Genomic DNA, 16,177 nt, shown 5'->3' with positions numbered 1-16,177 from the left:
ACACCCACATCATGGCTGTGCATTATTGCTGAGCTCAGGAGGATCACTCCACATGGTCCTGAAATGTGTGAGACAGCACAGGGTGTGTTTTGTTAGCATGATGGATGGACACTTTGAGAAGAGAGAGAAAGAAGACAGGAGGAGAAACAAATCAGTTGGCAGGAATCTACACACAGCCGTTATGCTACACCACTTGAGCGGCAACACCCACAGATGTAGGACCTTAATTTGATCACGCTCTTGTTGCTGAGAATTTTCCCGCACAGGAAATGGGAAACGCTAGCTTGCAGTGGATTCCGAGGTTTAAAGACGTTCACTTTAAAATGCAAGACTTGATTTGCCCTGACAAAAAAAATGTATCAACCCCTACAAAAATGTCCATCAATTATAATCCACGTAATAACACATTTTTGTTTGCTGCGGGGTTATTTTCTTGTTGTAGCAAACTGGCTCACATTAAGATCCTACATCTGTATTGTACCACGCACAGGGTTTCAGAGCTCCTCATAACTGATCTCAAAGTGTTCTCTGACACCATTGTGAGGCAAACTGAAAAGCTCAACCAAGGTTGGTTCTTTGTTAATAGTTACTGGTGAGTAATAGTTTATAACATTGAATCGAACACTGACTTTTGATGTATGGCATCCACCCCACAGCTTCAGGCTGCCACTATATCATAACCAGAGCCAGACTGCCAAACAAGCTTTTGGATCGTCAGAAGTGGAGAGGTCTTGTGTCTGCTTTTATGAGCCAGTACGAACAGAGAGGATATAAATAAGTATATCATAGTATGTGTTCCATTTGCAAATCTATTCCAAGGCTGTGTCCCAAATGGCACCCTACAGATGTAGGATCTTAATTGGATCACTCTTTTGTTGTTGAGCATTTTCCTGCACAACAGGAAATGCAAACGTAGTGCATTTGAGTTTTAAAAAGGATTCTAAAAGTTTGTAATTTACACATCCGCTCAGACTTGATTTGCCCTAATGAAAAATATATCACCCCCTACAAAATGGTCCATGAATCCACATAATAATTAACATTTCCTGTTGGGGAAGGGTTATTTTCCTGCTGTAGCAAACAGGTTCAAATTAAGATTCTACATCTGTATTCCCTGTTGTCAAAAGTAGTGCACTGTATAGTGAATAGGGTGTCATTTAGGACTCATCCTATTTAAGTATTACAAGTATGCGTTCCGTTTAAAAATCCACTTTGAGCAATGCATTTCATCAGTGGACACTATCCATCAGTGTTTCCTCCATCAGAACACCCACGTCTGTTTCCTCCAAAACATTCATCTGGTTTACTCCATGTGCCAGGGTTTTGTGAATGACTCATAAATATGATAATAATGTTTGGCTCCAGATGTCACAGGAGACTGGTGGGTAATGGGGCTACACCGTGACCCTGCTGTGTGTGTGTGTGTGTGTGTGTGTGTGTGTGTGTGTGTGTGTGTGTGTGTGTGTGTGTGTGTGTGTGTGTGTGTGTGTGTGTGTGTGTGTGTGTGTGTGTGTGTGTGTGTGTGTGTGTGCATACCATGCTGTGTATGATCTGGACAATGAGACTAGTCAGCCGGAGCTGTACAAGTCCCTCTATATACTCCATTAGCATGTTCTGTGTTTACTTAATACAGAACATGCTCCTAGGGACCTGGTACCTACACACACTCATCTGGCTCCCTGTCATCAGTGAGTAACAGTGGCAGCCACCAGACAAAACCCAGATTAAGGGATATGCTTGTTAGTTGGCGTATTAGATTTCAGTTATTCCTTAATTGGCGCAGGTGTTGGTTTGATTCCTGGTTGGGTTGAAGCAACTTTTTGGGTGGGTTTGATCCCCGGGGAGAGTCAGTCTTCTCTGTGGCCAATTAGCGATATCCTTGAAGACACTGAGGAGACCTGTACAGTATCTGATTCCCATGGCGAATATTAACAAAGGAGAACCTTTAATGAGAGTAAAAGGTCAATCGCACAAAGGTGGTATGTGATATTGCAATATTAACTGTTCTCTTAGTTTAGTAAACACACCGCCCATATGTTTGTATTGTCCCTCATTCCAATCAAAATGAGAGAGAAGCATGAGTGGTTTTAAAAGCAAAGACTTCCAGGCTACACCAAGTCCATTGAGTGTTGAGGCACAATGGCCTATGGGAAGTGAGGAGTGAGAAAGAGACCGATTTAGATGACGACAGTCCCCCCTTTCAGGCTGCGTGTGGCAGAGAGAGGGGGATAGACCGAGAGAGGAGACCCCAGAGAGAAAGAGAGAGGCAGACGGAGACTCCCAAAGAGAGAGGTGTCATGGGAGGGAGGAGAGCACCGGTGTGTGCCACCTGCCTCTATCCAGGGTTCACTCACTCTGCTCCCTGTACCATTTGACACATCTGGTCATTAGCGCTCAGTTGGAGACGTACGTACACGGCGTCCCAGAGGCACGCAGCTCACCTTGGGAGGGCCTAGCTAGCCTGGCCCTGGCCTGTACGATACTGTATAGTACTAATGTGGCGTTACGGTCTAATCAAAGCTGAGTGGTATTGCCGTATCAGACCTCTCCAGAGACTCATCCAGCCTCATTACATTACTGCCTGTCTGTCCCCAACCTTGTGTGAAACCCCACACCTCCCAGCTTCCACCCATAGTTTTATATATCTCTGACATACTTTCCATTCAGCACACTGGCTGCCGTAGCTGCTGCAGCAAAAGAAACAGTTAGAGCAGGGCAGGGCCAGAGTGATCCTCTGAGGACGAACTGTTCTGTTCTTTCTCACTCTCGCTCTCTCTTCCTCTCTCTCTCGCTCTCTTTCACTTTCCATCTCACTCCGCTCTTTCTAAATCTGTCTCTTATTTTCTCTCCGTCTTCCGCTCTCTCTTTCCCTGCCTGTCTTTGTCGCTCTCTCCCACATCAGGAACCGAAGGGCGGGGCCAGAACGATCCTCTGAGGACAAACTATTCTACTCTCTCCGTGGTCCTCTTTCGCTCTCTCTCTTGCTCTGTCTCTCGCTCTCCCGCTCTCTTAGAAAGCTGTTTTGATATTTTCCCTGTTTACTTCCTCCTCTACGGGGATAAGTATTAATGTGGTTCTCGACCACAACATGATGCTCTTGCTCTGTACCATGACCACATTCAATCAATTGGACCGCACTATCACTCAGAGAAACATATGTAAAGGCATGGAGCAATGCCGAAGTCGGGGGTTCCTCGCAGTGAACACATACAGGGATCACAAAATGTATGCACTCCGTGCTGTAAGATGCCTAGGATAAATATGTTTGCTCAGTGGCATATATTACATATTGTAGCAACGTCACAGTGTATTGCTGTGTTAGCCCCATGTATAAACTTTCCTACTTTGGCCTCGGCTCTTTGGTAGCTGAAATAAAACAAAAAGGAGAGTGGCGAGTCTGTACAGGGACCGGATTATTGATAAATATCTGTTAATGCCATGGCTTTCTGGGTAATGGGAGAAGCTGGGGTAGGAGGGGCAGGGGCCCAGTCAGAGCTGTGTTCAAACACTATTTGAAATGGTTTCAAATACTTTATCTGTGCTTGCCTGTTGCAATGGAACCAAATCGAAAAGTTGCACACTACAAACCCCTACCATTAAAGCCCCAGGCAGGCTAAAGCAAATGCTCCAAAGCATTTAATTGATTTCAAATAACGTTTTCCAAAGCCGTGTAGCTGAGCTATGGGGCAGCGACCATGGTCCGCCATAGAAAACACTCTGCTCAGATCTGGAAGGCCACAAGAAGGCCGCCTGGTCTGGAATGTTGGGAATGGGGCAGATTCCTCAGAGGGGCTGTTAACTCCAGACTACCTTTCCCTACCCCTCTCCTCCCTCCTTCCATCCCTTGTGATGACAACACTCGCCGCCCTGTAGACGTGCAGACAGAACCTTCCTGGCATACGTCCGGGGTGATGATCCTGATCTACAAGAACGAGCCCAAGACCCTGCATGGAAAGACACGTTTCATCACTGTACACATTCCAACAACCACACTGCCGCCACTTTAAGTGGAACAAGGGGCAATGTAGAAATGCATAATAGACAGTCGTGTGTGTGTGTGAGTTTGTGCGTGCGTGCAGGGGTGTGTTAGTGTGTGTAAGGGGAAATGTAGGAAATGTGTCCTCCTGCAAGTTCTGATACGCCAAACGAGGTGAACACGGAACCATAAATCCAGTTATTTGGGGTTTCCAACCCTCCTTACGGGTCTGTAAAATGTAAACGTGTGATACATAAAGTGTTGAACTAGAAGCTTCAGTACATGGAGGTGGGTGACCTCAATTTGAAGTTGAAACTATTTCTGCGGCGTAACAAAGCCGTTGATGGTATTTCGAAAGCAATGTGACCCAGCGTTGAATTCCACAGACACATCAAATTACAGCCCTGTGCTTGTGGAATGACTTTAACGTAACTGGATCGTAGACTTTGGGTGGAATTTTATACATTTTTGGGGGGAAATACCTTCCATGAGTGACATTACATAGAAACACATTTTTTTCTAGCCATTTTTGACTTTACCCAGATGAGCACCCGAATTCCATAGAAGCCTTGTTGCAGTGGCAGCACATATAAACTGTAGTGGTCTCAGATTGTATAACATTTTGTTAACAACATTTCTACGAGCTAATTGGAGTGGACTACATTTAAAATACCCAAATGGGGGACAACAGGATGACTTTGCAGGACATTCATGTGGCCTACTTCAATAAGACATAATATGCATTTGGATCTTCTTACGATATACAAGACCATCTCTTATGAGCGTAGCACAACCACTACCCCATGTCCAGTTGACCTATCACATTTGATTGAACAATAACCAGGAATAATACAATCAAGATGTGGTATAAGCCATTTTTCTTGAACACATATCACATCAGGTTTGATCTCTAAATCTAATGCATATTTCTTAAAACTTCCTGACCGTTGGCTACAAGGCTTCTGGCATTAATTACACTGAAGGATAACAAAAACCATAACTCTAATTATCATCATACTGAGACATTCCATCATTAGTATTATTAAGGAGTCAACATATCAATAATCATGGCGACAGTAACATCTGTTTCTCCTAAAAACTCTTGTTGCTGCTTCCACAATGATCTTCAACTTGGCATTTCTTCTTTCCAACAAACGCAGGCAGGTTTCTGAACAGGTCTGGTATCCGTGTCTGGACCAACATAAGCAACATTTCTTACAGTAGGTCCCCTCATTCAGGAACTGTCCCTAATAGTTCCACCAATCTGCCTTGCAGCCTCTGCATTATAGATATTATGAGTGATTGTTTATCTTTGGGCCTCTCTAGCCTCTTTCTGCACCTGGTATCCACCAAATGCTGCTCTTTGTCCCCGCCCCACCCACGTTCCCCTCCACATTTGGCACATCTTTTTTTTTCATTTGTAGAAAGCCGCTACATGTCCCATTCTTTGGCATTTAAAACACCTTATTAATGGAGGTGGGAAAAACTCTCTAACAGTGAAAGCCAGGAAGCCCATCTGTACTTTCTTAAGTACAACCTTCTCAAACGTGAATAGTACTGACAGGCTTTCACTTCTCTGCCCCTCTTTCTTACTGAACAACCTTTTGGCTTCAACCACTATGCCCCCCTCTACATTTTATTTTATATAATATATGCACATAGATAGTGAAACCCCAGAAATGATCCCCCTCAGCCAAGCCGAAGCTCCAGGGACATGACTTGTGATTTTCTTCCTATTGAGAGTTTTCATTGTCAGAATCTGCCCTTGCTGAACATGGTCAGCACAGAATATTAACAGGCTACCATTACCTCGCGCGTCCAAACTTACACAGATTATTCGCCAAAGCCTACGCAGTATTCTAACTGGCCTCTCCAAGTTTAGCTGGGATTTTATTTAGCACAGGAAGGATTTGAGAAATGTGATTGGTTGATGATAGGCCTATGACATTGGCCTACTTCTCGTCTTGCGCTGTGACGAATATCAGATCTTAACAACGATTGGAGAAGTGTTAACTAGTACCACATCCTTATCACATCCTCATCACATCCACATCACCAGTACCGCATCCTTATCCTTATCCTTATCACATCCTCATCCTTATCCTTATCGCATCCACATCCTTATCACATCCTCATCCTTATCACATCCTCATCCTTATCCTTATCACATCCTCATCCTTATCACATCCTCATCCTTATCCTTATCACATCCACATCCTTATCATCCTTATCCTTATCACATCCTCATCCTTATCCTTATCACATCCTCATCCTTATCACATCCTCATCCTTATCCTTATCACATCCACATCCTTATCACATCCACATCCTTATCCTTATCACATCCTCATCCTTATCACATCCACATCCTTATCCTTATCACATCCTCATCCTTATCACATCCTTATCACATCCTCATCCTTATCACATCCACATCCTTATCACATCCACATCCTTATCACATCCACAACCTTATCACATCCTCATCCTTATCCTTATCACATCCACATCACCAGTACCGCATCTTTATGATTTATATATTTTCCTGAGTGGCGCAGCACTCTAAGGCACTGCATCTCAGCGCTAGAGGCGTCACTACAGACACCCTGGTTTGAATCCAGGCTGTATCACAACCGGCCGTGATTGGGAGTCCCATAGTGCAGGGCACAATCGGCTCAGCGTCGCCCGGGTTTGGCCGGTGTAGGCCGTCGTTGTAAATAAGAATTTGTTCTTAACTGACTTGTCTAGTTAAATTAATAAATATAAAAATATATTTTTTTTTAAATAAGCGCAACATGACTGCAACAGACAGGTTGGAATGTCTAACTGCAGGACATAATTGTTTGGTTCTGGAGGTCAGGGCCCTGGACACGTGCCCATATTGAAGTTGACTTGGAGTCACGCAATGAAATGGTGTGCGGTCAGGGAAACCATGCAGGATATTAGGCTACAGATGAAATGAGTTACGATGAACTTCACAGGGTGGTGAAAGTGCACCGTGATCTTGATGCTCCTTTCAAACAAAAACCAAAAGGTGTTATTCTGGTGACCGATGCTTAACGGACAAATACAAATATTCTGGTGACATGGTGATCGATGCTTAAACTGTTCTTTCTATTCTTGCTCATATCCGTAGTACTGTCTTCAGTACTGACTTGCCTACTCGCACTGCATCTGCGAGCTGTTGGCTAGAGCGCAGGTGCCTAGACCAGAGTAGGAACATTTGCTATTTAACGCAACAGTTTTTTTTGTGATAAAACTATTGGTAGAGTTTTGGTGGTATCAGACATCCAGTAGACATACACAGTGCTGACTACACATTTCTATGTGAGAGTAAAAAAAAGCATATTTGTCTTTCCCCAGATCCCCAACACCCCAGTCTCCTCCACCCCCCCCCGCACCTTTTGCCTGGCTGGGGGCCATTCCGACCGGGGGGCATTCCGACCTGGGTCTTCTGGGATAGGGGAAGCATTGTGTGTCACCAGGTTAGGAAAGGAGGAGAGGTGGAGGACGGCATGATCCCCTGGTCCCAGGTTGTCTACCACGGCCCGTAGAGCGCTAGATATTACCAGGCTGAAAGAACCAAAGCTGGATGAAGATCAAAAGGGAAATATGTTAATGTTGGAGGTTGGAGCAGCACCTTAGACCATTTTAACGCTGTGTGTTTGACTGTTGTCTGTGAAAGTGCCTGATAATATGGGGAACTGTGGAATATATCAATGTGCAAAGAATTTTTTGAAGATACTGTATTTTCTTCATATTGGGAAAGTGTGGCGCTGTCAATGGCAAACTCTCCAACCACTCCTTCCCAGCACCACATACATATTTCTTCAACATAATTTTTTATAATCTTGTCATATATTTGACTACGTTGCTCTGGCAAAGACTCTCCGTGATCCGATATGGCCTTCAGGGAAGCGGATACTAACTGAATATGTGTACTCCCTCCAAGTTACACTGAAAAATCAAAGGGGAGCACTCATTCCATTCGAAAATATGTTAAGTCACTTTCAACGGTGCAGCACAGCAGAAATGTCTGTTGGGGGGAGCATGTTGAAGACTGATTGCAGACAGGAGTGAGGATTCCAGGAAAACCCATTAATTTAGAATGACTGTTGAAAGGTTCTCCTTTGAGCCTGCAAAACTGGCAAAGGAGAGGAGAACCAGAGTTCCTCCGATAGACCTACTCTATATGAAGTGGGAGAACCACAACTAGCAGCAATCCTGGCACAACTATGCTGCATGTTGTAGCTGTCGCGTTTCAGTAGCAGTCCATGGCTACTTCAACAAGCTGAAACCAAAATCCAATTATAGACCACAAAGGCCAAAGTGTAACATATCAATTAATTGCCTGGCATCATGCTACATGTTGGACCAAAAGGGCCAAATTTGCCTATTGTTGTTGTACTTCATCCAGAAACACAAGAATCTATTACTCCACTGTTTCCATGGGTTTTATTTGAGATAATTGAGTGAAAACCAATCAAGCCCGTTCCCCCATTGTATCTCCTCCAACACAGCATTAGCCTTGTTTGTTTCAGTAATGTGCTCCCATTTGTCATTCTGTGTGACAAGCACTCCAGCCCAACAACAAACCAAGTCAGTCAACTGGCTGAAAGCTGAAAGCCCTGCAGGCCTTTTGGGGCTTTGGCTCGGGGGCAGTGTGTTCTAATTGGTCAGACCAGTGTTTGAGCTGTGGAGAAAAGCCAGGTGACTGGTGGACTGGCAACATACAGCTGCTTGGCTCAGGCTGCCCTGGTCATTTGTTTGTCTTCCTGCCTTTGGTTTGTGCTAGAGATTTCCTGTGTAAACTCACGCAGCAACAAGATCCTTCTCTTTGGAAGAAGAAGCTCTCTCTCTCAATTATGTTTGGATCGGGAATCGTAATACAAATGTATATATTTTCTCTCTCTCTCTCTCTCTCTGTCTCGGATGTAATTTCACATCAGACACCCCTTCAGAGAACATAATGTCAACTCGAGGTTAGCTATATTCGAATTATTTCAAGACATTTCATCAGATAAGCTATGATAGAATACTATATATTCTGCATTTAACAATCGTGTGTGTCAATCGCACAAAATGCCGTGCGAGCGGAAGCAATACGATGCCAAGAAAACGAATGAAGCGGACCATCTTGACTAAACGGGCTGGGCAACACAGGTCCATGCTCACCCTTCCTGTACAGAGACTGAGTCAACATACAGCCACAAATAAAAAGGAGAGCAAATGGAGAGAAGTCCCTTGTTAGAAACCATACTAACGCCACAGCAAATACCCTACCTAACCCGGCAACCAGAGGCATTCATTCCTACCACCAAGTTAATAACCAAGTGTGCTCATCTACCCTTACTGTCAGATTAGAATAATCAAATGGAGCTTATAAACCAGGTGAAAACAACCACAGTGCACGGTAACAGGTTGATGTTCTCATCTGTTTATTGTTACGGTATGCACTATGCAATATATAATATAGTTGTACATCATATCTATGAAATACGCAGAGGGGAGATTCAGTGTTGATGAATGCTCCATTCCCACCACCACTGTATCCAGACTGAATCCATTGTTGCAGGCTTGACTTTAAGGCACGATGAAGCTCAGCTATTGTCGTAGCTAGACTCACACTGGAAACTTTCTCTCAATGAATAATGGAAACACACAGAGAGAGAGAGAGAGAGAGATAGAGAGCTCTTTGCTTGAAGGGCAAAGCCTGCCCAGTGACATAGAGAGAGGGAGAGAGTAGCACCGAGTTCTTATTGAGGGCTTGTGTCTGAGGCTCAGAGCTCCAATAGGAAGTGTTCCTGAGGAAAACGATATCTTCCCTCTAATTGGACCAGGTTTTCTGGAAAGAGAGAGAGAATAATCTCTGCGTGGGACTGCCCTAAAGCTCCCAATCTTGTTAAAAGGATTAAAGATTTAGCCCAATAAAAGCATTCACTTCTGTTCTGTCACAAAACCCAACAAACACAATACACAGCTGCAATGGAAAGTGTTTTTTTTCCTCAAATGAAATTATGCCTCTCCATAGCGCTGTCCACTCACTGATCAAGTCTTTTCAAAACCAGCCGTATATATTGGAACTGCTTAGCTTGGATATGAGTGATTGCTTAACTTGTCAAAGTGGTCCCATTGAAATTATTTGGGCTGTTGGAGCTATTGCAATGGAGCATTTTAGTCCAAGGCTTAATTTGTTTATGTGAAACCCTGTATGTAGCAGTGAAGAAGTCTCGCCGACATTCACACACCGTGAAACACTGCAAACTATGTAAGCCATCCTAATGGTTGACAGCCCAGTGATGCTGCGTTGTGAGAGCCTTTTTTTTTTTTACAACACTGCCATAAATATTGCATTAGATAAGCCAAAGATAAGCATTAAGAGAGGGACAAGATAAATGTTAGGAAAAAGGGTATGACATTCTGATCGAACCCGTCGTAGAGTTTGACATTCTGGTCGAACCCATCGTAGAGTGTTAGGGCAGTTGTAAATCATATGGTATCTTCTTCAGTGACCTTTCTGGAGACAGCATGCATGGCCAAGCAACACAGAACATTAAGAGGATCTGCGTGACTAATTTACAACCTTCACTGGTCGAACTCAACAGTTTCTTAACTTCAAGATACTGTAGGAATAATAGTTATGTGGAACTTGTTCCACTGTTTGTTTATTTACCTCCCAGTCCACACTAAAATACTTTGAACATGGTTGGGTGGAGCTCTTTAGTATGTCTCACTGTTGTTTTTCAGAGGAAGAGAAATGGGGAAAAGGAACACACAGAGAAAATATATTTCATTGAAGTGCAACGCCATGGAGAAATAGGCTACACATCCATCTGGTCCAGATGAAATCTGTCAGAGCGATGTACTCCCGCCATTGAACTCTGCAAACTGTGTGTGCACACTGGTCGAGATTGATTGACAGGTTTCGGCTTGCAGAACCTGGTCTCACTTATGATGCTTTCACACGGGCCGAGACGTGACGGTCAGTGGGTCATGACCTGGGTCAAACAATGACGGAGCTCCTTATTCCAATGTTAGGGTCAAAGGTCCTCCAATCAGAATCATCCATTTGTCACACGTATAATACACATCTAGCTTTTAGCTTTGATGTCCCATTTTGGAAAAGCGATGTGGTCACAAAGACCTTAATGCTGACCTAACGTTTGACCTTTTTGGGCGTTATTTTAGAGTCAGCCTAGCTCCAGTCATTTTGGTGTATGCTAAGTGATAACAATCAATTATAACATATTGCACTTATGCAGTGCTTTTGCAGATGCTTGTCAAGGGGGTGGAGAATGCTGGAAAATGATGGGCAGTAGTGGGTGTGAGTTCACTTACCAAGAAAGAACTGTCCTGCGGGTTTCATACGAGAGAGAGGGAGAGAGAGAGGAAGATTATTTTTTTAACTTAATGCAAATTCATAGATTTAACGATTTAATCAAATAAACAGCCTACATTTCGAATGACTACCCGTTTATGATATGCAATAACAAACACCCTGGAAGAGCCCCAGTAAATGGAAACAGGGTAAACTCGCGGTTAAACCTTCAATGTTTTCCAGACTACCAAGAATTCCATCCGTTTCTCTCTCTCTCTAGAATTGGTGGGGGTTGCTTGTTTAAGCCAATTGGCAGAGAGCAACGCTAATGTCATATCGGTGTTGGTCGTGAGCTGACATCATTACGAACCGGAGATACGGTGACATTCGTAGGTGAACTTTACAAAGTAGACCCTTCACTCGTTTTGCCTACAACATGCAGTCGCCAACATTTGGACGAATCTAACCGCTCAAGTCCGGGACAAGTCTACCGGACAGCGGTGCGCTTTCTGGACATTTCATCCTATGCCAATGCGACGTAACGTGAATCGTTTCTACAACTCAAGGAATATTGGTTCTGAACTCTTTGGGGGTAAGGGTACCATTTATATTGCGTCCTTGTATCAGTGTATTTCAAGTATCAAATGATCGCCTATAGATGGCATAATGGCAACTGTTTTTATATTGCAATTTCGTTGAACTTTTAAGAGCCTGAATTGAGCTCCCCGGTTGAAATGTGTTTATTTAATTATTTATCACGAGTAGCATCGCTTTATTAGGCTACTATTCACAAGAACCATTGGGAATTTTTTCCTCTAGAGAAGTGAATTTTCAATCAGATGCTCTATCATATTTAAATGCACTACTGTTGGCTATGCACGCTTGCCGGGGATTTTTTTTAGCAAGGGTCTGAGCGAGGGCTTTCTATATCCTATTTTACATATCAGATATGTCATGCATAATGTTTTCAGAATCCCCATGGTCTGTTAATCATTATGAATGCTTTCCAGAATTGAAATAGCCTAGCCTAAACGTTTAATAAGATCACAAATACTTTCCTTCTCAGCGGTGGTCTTAGGAACAAACCCTTTCTGTATGTACTTGTGGCTATGCGGTCTAAAATATAGTGTGTGTATGTGTCGAGCTTCGAGGTGTGGAGGCCCCCTGGGTTCCAGATGTATGGACTCAGCTGTTGCCTGTCACTTTCGTGACAACTGCTCGGCCAGGCACTGTGGCCGCTGCTGCGCTGTCTGTCCGTCTCTCCTTGCGCAATTCCATCCCCGACTCGAAGCGAGCCGCCGTGCGCTCTGCTCAACTAGTGAAGGGAGATTGTGTTCGCGCTCTGTTCACAGTGTCACTTTTCAGTCCTTTTCTGTCGTTTCGTGTGTTTGACATTCTTAGTGGATGGATATACAGTTAAACTAGACTCTCTCAATGAGGGAATGCTGACACACGCACACACTCATCACAATATTTTATGGTAGCCAAAGGCACCAACACATGGACGTTTATGTTGTATTTAATTGACAAAAGCTTTCCTGAAATAATATTTGCTCCCAACGGGATACGGTCAACATCAACATAAGCCACTAAGCCCTGTCTGTATGCTCTCTCTGGAGGTTTGTAGTGTATGGAGCCTAGTGTGGCTCTGTGGCAATCCCTGGGTTCAGTTTCTGCCAGAGGGAGAGCAGGACGACACACGCACGCACGCACGTGTGGGCAAGCACACTGACATGAACGGACCCAGGCAGACTGGCTTGAAATCTGTCACTGTGACCACAGCTGGTAGGCTGCATGGGGAAAAGAAAAACACAGATAGCTTTATTGGCATGGGAGACGTGTTTACATTGCCAAAAAAAGAAGTGAAATAGATTTTTTTTTTAAAGAAAGTCAAATGAACCATCAGAAATGAACACTAAACATTACATTCACATACGTTTCAAAATAAGAGAGACATTTCAAATGTCGTATTATGGCTATGTACAGTCTCTCACTCTCTCGATCCATCTGCTGATCCCCTAGCACAGCCCTGTTTAAACCCTGTCAGCTCGGAGAGGTGAGAAAAGACGGACCAGTTCTCACACTTCAGATTGGTGTCTCACAGTGTTATGCATGAGCAGTTTTTTTTAACTGAAGCTCTTATTGGACACTTGGTCAGTCAGTGATGGGGCACAATCCATTTGGGGTTGAGTTAGTGTAATCTCTGTCCATGTGAAAGTTATTAGTGAATCTGAGAGCAGAAACATGTGTGTTTGAAACACTATGTGTGTGTGTGTGTGTGTGTGTGTGTGTGTGTGTGTGTGTGTGTGTGTGTGTGTGTGTGTGTGTGTGTGTGTGTGTGTTTCTTGGGTAAAATAGGGCAGGGAGGGCTCAGAGCAGAAATCAAGGTAGGGGTGTCACCTAGTGGCCAGAAGAGCCACTCACTGCTTTGGTTGGCAGCTTTTTGGTCAGCTCATCAATGGCATTTAACTATGACATAACTACACTGAACACAAATATGTCTTAGGTCAGTTAGGATCACCAATTTATTTTAAGAATGTGAAATGTCAGAATGATGTCTTGAGATGTTGCTGCAATATATCCACATCATTTTCCTACCTCATGATGCCATCTATTTTGTGAAGTGCACCAGTCCCTCTTGCAGCAAAGCACCCCCACAACATGATGCTGCCACCCCCGTGCTTCATGGTTGGGATGGTGTTCTTCAGCTTGCAAGCCACCCCCTTTTTCCTCCAAACATAACGATGGGCATTATGGAATTTTCCAAGTTGTTTAAAAGGCACAGTGTGTAAACTTCTGACCCACTGGAATTGTGATACAGTGAATTATAAGTGAAATAATCTGTCTGTAAACAATTGTTGGAAAAATTACTTGTGTCATGCACAAAGTATATGTCCTAACCGACTTGCCAAAACTATAGTTTGTTAACAAGACATTTGTGGAGTGGTTGAAAAACAAGTTTTAATGACTCCAACCTAAGTGTATGTAAACCTCCGACTTCAACTGTAACACCATACTCCAACGAATGTTGTTGTGATTTCCTGTGATATAATATTCAAAGTTGCTTATATATGAAGTATTCTATACATTTCCTCACAAGCACATCTCTTTAGGCCTAGACTGAATAGCAGTGTTCATTTAGCTGTTTAGATCATCTAGGAGGAGAAATTAAATCTGTAGAAACCAGGCTTGCTTACAATGGTTTGCAGAGGGTGCAAATCCTCTCATGAATATGTCGTTATTTATGGAGAAAAGATGAACTAAGAAAAGGCCCAGGAAAGGCTTTCTGGACCAGCCCCAAACGTCTAGTAATGTTTGAATGTCTCATTTTGGAAGATTTAGCTGAATACCATGAATGTATTTATTTTTTCATTTTTCCATCTAGTATGAATCAGAATATAATCCAAGAAGGAAAATAAAAGTTTGGGTTTGTTATAAATTCTCATGGACATGGCCTTGGAAACATTGTAGATGCACCATGGCAAACTGAGTGCCAGCTCAATAAATTATAAGTTTGTAGAATAGATGTTTTTTTTTTATATGCAGCAGTGTATTGTTCAATCCCTGCCTACTTATTCTCATACGAATACCCCAAATTACAGTATATTAGGCTGGTCCCAGATCTGTTTGTACATTATTGGCCTATATAGCCAACTCCTATGATCTTTATTAATCGCCTGGTCCCATATCTGTTGGCGCAGTATAACCTATTCTTAATGTCGTTGTCAATGCCAGTAGGAGTTGGCTATACAGCACAAACAGATCTGGGACCAGGCTACTCAACTCAAGTAGACCTTTCATCCTGTGAAAGTGACTGGTTCCATAACATTAGTGCTGTGGTGTGCCAGTGCATTAGTGTGTCATCAGCTAGAGGTGTGGAGAACTGAGGACTGATCACAGACATGAATCCAATCTTAGACATAAAGTCAGACACGTCGGCGTGTGTGTGTGCGACAGACCCACAGAAAAGTGTGTGTGTGTGTGTGTGTGTGTGTGTGTGTGTGTGTGTGTGTGTGTGTGTGTGTGTGTGTGTGTGTGTGCAGCCGTCTAGCCGAGTGCGAAAGAGCAGAAATGTAAAGCCCCGGTGCCTGTATGTGTATACGTTTCCTCTGTTGATTTAATACCCCTAGCAGTGAAATGTACACAGAGCTGTGTTTGTGCAGGACTGAATGAATCACCCTCACGTCCGTGTAAATCGCTCTCAAGCCAAACACTCTGGCACTGGGCTGGCAGGCTTTTATCCCCAGACAGAGTGTGTGTGTCTGTGTGTGTCTGTGTGTGTGGGCTCCGCCAGCTCTCTGCATGCCTGTCGAATGGCCTAAAAGCAGTAGGGTATTTCCATGTAAAAATCCCCATGAGCACTAACATGTGAAGTTCATAGGTTCATCACATTTGGTGTCAAATGAAAGCTGAAGATAGTAAGCTATATATATATAGTTGTTCAACCATTTTCCATCCAAAAAATGTGTAATACGCAATGGCTTTGATTTCTGGTAAAACATATGGCAAATTGGTCTTCGATAAACATCTAGCAGAAAACGTCTTAAAAAGGTAGAAATACATCAAAACACAATAATGTTGAAGACTCTTGCCAGCTAATATCAACATTTACATTTAGCTTGGGAGAAATGATTAGCCGTCTTTAAGTTTAATAAATATTGCCTAGTGTCTTGTCATTCTGTTACCTAAACCCCACATATGTTTAAGATGTATTCCAAATGTCTCTCCCTCATGAAGAGAGAGGATAACGCAAGTTCACAGAAGTAACAAGTAAAGGGAGACCTACCAATTAGTTATAGTGTTTTTACTGATAACAATTTGGTTTAGGATTTATTAAATTATTAGAAATGCATCATTCTGTAGCCAAATCATAATGGTGTTCT

The 16,177-nt window shown here is 43.2% G+C and overlaps 1 protein-coding gene across 1 annotated transcript in view; it reads left to right on the top strand.

Annotated features, from left to right (window-relative positions):
• The first annotated feature begins 11,337 nt into the window (after positions 1-11,337).
• The window catches only part of LOC118400873 (prickle-like protein 1), a 45,669-nt gene continuing 40,829 nt past the window's right edge, over positions 11,338-16,177 (top strand). Inside the window, exon 1 of the mRNA XM_035797854.2 lies at positions 11,338-11,886. The gene's annotated coding sequence lies outside the window, so the exon portion shown is untranslated. The remainder of the gene's footprint in view (positions 11,887-16,177) is intronic.

This window comes from Oncorhynchus keta, chromosome 22 (assembly GCF_023373465.1).
Source record: "Oncorhynchus keta strain PuntledgeMale-10-30-2019 chromosome 22, Oket_V2, whole genome shotgun sequence".
Taxonomy (NCBI): Eukaryota; Metazoa; Chordata; class Actinopteri; order Salmoniformes; family Salmonidae; genus Oncorhynchus; species Oncorhynchus keta.
This window is presented reverse-complemented; position numbering and strand designations above follow the sequence as displayed.